This window comes from Mus pahari, chromosome 18 (genome assembly GCF_900095145.1).
Source record: "Mus pahari chromosome 18, PAHARI_EIJ_v1.1, whole genome shotgun sequence".
In the NCBI taxonomy this organism is placed as follows: domain Eukaryota; kingdom Metazoa; phylum Chordata; class Mammalia; order Rodentia; family Muridae; genus Mus; species Mus pahari.
Genome location: NC_034607.1, coordinates 24,286,278 through 24,290,613, shown reverse-complemented (window position 1 = coordinate 24,290,613; position 4,336 = coordinate 24,286,278). Strand labels below are relative to the sequence as shown.

General features: G+C 40.4%; 1 pseudogene; it reads right to left on the bottom strand.

Moving 5' to 3' along the window:
- Positions 1–200: 200 nt before the first annotated feature.
- On the bottom strand, positions 201–543 carry LOC110336149 (annotated as a pseudogene).
- Positions 544–4,336: the final 3,793 nt, after the last annotated feature.

Below are 4,336 nucleotides of genomic sequence, written 5' to 3'. Positions count from 1 at the left end.
TTATTGAATCTGGCCTCAGAATACAGCCCAACCGATCAGGGAGAACACGAAGAAGTTCTCCTTTCTTTTTTTTTTTTTTTTGGAAATAATGTGGAACTCTATGTATTTGTTATAAATTAGGTCACACTCTCCCCAAGGGAATCCAAGGAGGAAAAGCAGTCATGTAGCCCTGGAGACATATAGAAAGGTAGAGCAGGGTCACAGGTATGACTGGTCCTTGGACAGCTCTCACCTCTTCAAGGGAGGAGCAGGTGTCACTGCCTTCTTCTCAGTGGCTGTCATAGCAGAACTCTCAGNTGTCTTGCCTGACATCAGGGCCTTTTGTGAGGACATGATGATTGAGGGAGGCACAACTTCCCGGCGGCCATCANGAGTACAGTAATAATTATTGGACAGCTTGTGACTGGGACCCANNGGGAGTTTCGGAGGTGGCTGGGTCCGCTTGGCAATCTCCTGGTAGCGCAGCTGTAGCTTCGCCTGCAGGTCTTGCCCAGACGCCCAGTTCCGCAGCTTTTGGATAGCACGAGTAGCGGACGCCATATTCCTTCCCGAAGTTCTCCTTTCTTTATTCCTTTCTTTTTCCTCACTTTATGCCCTGGTTTTTTGTTTTGTTTTGTTTTGTTTTTTTGGGTCTGGTCTACACACACACACACACACACACACACACACACACACACACACACACACACACTGCATAAATGTCTTGCCTGAAAGTTTGCAACAAGTCAGAGTGAAGCCAGTTAGGAGCAGAAACTATAGCACTCTCAACACACACCTGTTCCTGCTGCAGCATCTGCGGACCCCACAAGTATGTACTGGTCATTTGTCTGCAAATCTAATGCCAAATTCTAGAGTCCAGTTCTCCAGCCCCCCGTGTCATCTAAGTGGCTTTGACTCCTACAGCCTACCCACATAGACTGGACCATTAGCTTTCTGCAGCCAGCCTGTACTAATGTAAAAGCTCTCCCTATCTTACTTACTTTGTGAACTCAGATTTTACTACAAGTTGGTCTCATTCAATGGCCAGAATTTGGTGCATTTGATTTCCAAATTCTCACTGCCATGGACAAATGGTTCCCAAATATCTTATAGCTAAACTGGCTGTGTTCTATGCTCTTATTTCTACTTCCCTATGATAAAAAATACTTTTATCTCTGATTTCTTTTCCCTCTGCTCTCTAAAAGAAAAAGAAAAAGAAAAAGAAAAAAAAATATCTTAAGATTATGCCGTAGGGGCTGGAAAGATGGTTCAGCAATTAGGAGCACTGACTGCTCTTCCAAAGAGGTCCTGAGTTCAATTCCCAGCAAACACATGGTGGTTCACAACCATCTGTAATGGAACCCAACGCCCTCTCTTCTGGTGTGTCTGAAGACAGCAACAGTGTACTCATACATAAAATAAATAAATCTTAAAAAAAAAAAAAGATTATGCTGTAAACTCTTATCTAAGGATTTGTAAGTTTAAAATCTATATAAGCCGCAACAAAATTTGGTTTTAAACTTGTAACAAAAGGCTTATAATTAAAAATCTATATGTGAGCATATATGTGTGATCCAGCTCTTGTTTGGGGCATTTGTATGTATGTATGTGTGTATGTAACTCAAATTCAATGCTCTATGTTGGATTTAACTCTATATGTATATGTGCATGTAACTTGGATGTAACTGTCATTTAAAGATAGATAGATAGTCACTAGGAAAACAAACATTTTTAAATGGCAACTATGTAGCTCTCCATCATCTTGGCTGGTGACCTCACAAGGATCAGTGACCACATGGCTAGCAACCTGCCATGTGACTTTACCATCTTAAGATGACCACATGGTAAAAGCTTGTACAACTTCTTAGTCCTAATAAACTGTTTATTATTGTATCTGCTTTTAGAATAAGAAAGCAACAAGTGAAATATTGTAGATTGGTGTGGAATTTTATGTGATGATATAAATTTAAGATTATATTTGCCATAACATATTGAATGTGATTCAACTCTGGCTTAAAATACACTCTATATGATGATGAAATTTTAAGGTTATGAAGATCTATTGAGATTAACAAAAGCTAAGATGTATGTCTAGCTACTTATGTCTTTGCTAATTGTTCAACACCAAGCTGCGAGAAAATGTAGATAAGTAACAACACAGGGTTGATAAATAAGGTATTTTTGATAATCAACATCTTAAATTGCTAAGGTCTAGTCAGGTTCATAGAAATATTTGTCTAGATTCTAGGTCTTTAATCAAGATTTTAAATTACTAAGGTCTAATGAGGTTGACAGTATAATTTTCTAGCCTCTTTGTCTTTTAAGATTTGCCAGTCTCTCTATGGACTTTAACTATGATTAAAAATTTTGTTTTGGGGCTGGTGAGATGGCTCAGTGAGTAAGAGCACCCGACTGCTCTTCCAAAGGTCCAGAGTTCAAATCCCAGCAACCACATGGTGGCTCACAACCATCCATAACAAGATCTGATGCCCTCTTCTGGAGTGTCTGAAGACAGCTACAGTGTACTTACATATAGTAAATAAATAAATCTTTAAAAAAAAAAATTGTTTTAATACTAAAAGAACTTCAATTCAAAATCATAATTTTTTAAAGGCTCAAACCTAACAGGAATGGAACATAAAGTCCCAGTCTTTTAAAAGCTACTAAATTATTGTATACTGTTAATTAGAATTGCAAGTTGGTAGTCAATCACTTATAAATAGTCAAACTTTTTAATGTGTTCAGAACTATACTTGTAGTCATGCTAAGAAAGACTGATGCAATTGATTACAAGAATAAGCCTTATTTAGCCTCCTGTATACATTTTCAAAGTAACTAGAAACAAGCAAATTTTGTCTATTTTAGATATACTTTACATAAAGAGGAGACGCTCAAACACTTCAGAGATCTGCAGAATACCACATTTCAGATGCTTTAATTTTTTAAAAAGCTTTTCATGATAAAGAGACACATCAGCTCCTGTCAACACCCCCAGTCTCTTCCAAAGAAGATGGGCGCAGAAGAACCTCCACTTGGAGCTTGCTTCAAATGTGGCAAGGCGGGCCATCGGGCAGAAACTGTCCTTTTCCTTGACTGCTGACAGCATGCTCTCTCAACTGTGGACAAACAGGACGCCAGAAAGCTGATGGTCCCGCTTTGCCTAGACAAGTTATGACAGTCCCCCAAAACTACTTTACAGGAAAGTGCCAAATCTTCCTGGCCTGGCAGCTAAAGATGGATGCTCCACCAACCACAGAGGAACTTTGGGTGACTGTCCAGGTAGTGAGGGCTACACAGAGAAACCCTGTCTCAAAACAATTTTTTTTTTTAAATTCCATGTATGGGAGTGTATGCTTGCGTGTGGGTTTGTGCACGTGAGTGCAGTGTCTGCGGAGTCCTGAAAAGGACTGCCATTTCTATAGATTCGAGAGCTGCTTGGTATGCATTTCCTGCTTCTTCAGGTGAAATTCATCCTCAGGTCTGTGATGGGTTTGAAAACTAGACTAGTGAAAGATTTATCAGTTTAACAGCAGCAACCAAGAATTAAGCTGCCTCCTTGATTCTATTCATGTGTAAATTTTAGGCCTCACTCTCCTATGACTGCTACCACCAGGTTTAGACACATTCTACTTTGTTACCAGACTCAGAAAACATGTTTTATGCCTGCCCAATCCTCTCTCCTCAGTTAGCCTTCCTATTTTCATGCCTTTTATCATCATCACCACTACCACCATCGGCACCATCAGCACCACCATCACCACCATCATCATCACCATTATCTTCACCATCATCATTGAAGTGGTTTGAATAGGTTATCCCCCCGTAGACTCGTGTGTTTGAATGCTTGGCCCACAAGGAGTAGCACTATTAGGAAATGTAGACTTGTTAGAGGAAGAGTGCCCCTGTGGGGGTGGGCTTTGAGACTCTTAAACTCAAGCTCCGCCCAGTGTAAAAGTGAGTCTCCTTCTGCTGCCTTTGGATCAAGATACAGAACTCTCAGCTCCTGCTCCAGACCCATGTCTACCTGCATGCTGCCATGTTTCCCGCCATGGTATTAATGGACTGAACCTCTGAAACTCTAAGCAATTAAATGTTTTCCTTTGTAAGAGTTGCTTCGGTCATGGTGTCTCTTCACAATAATAAAACCCTAAGACAGAAGTTGGTACCAGCGACTGGGGGTATTGCTGTGATAGGCCTGAACATGCTTTTGGTTGGTGAAATGTGGATTTTGGAATTTTGTGAAGCAGTGTACTGGCTAATTTTGTGTCAACTTGACACAGGCTGGAGTTATCACAGAGAAAGGAGCTTTAGTTGGGGAAATGCCTCCATGAGATCCAGCTGTAAGGCATTTTCTCAA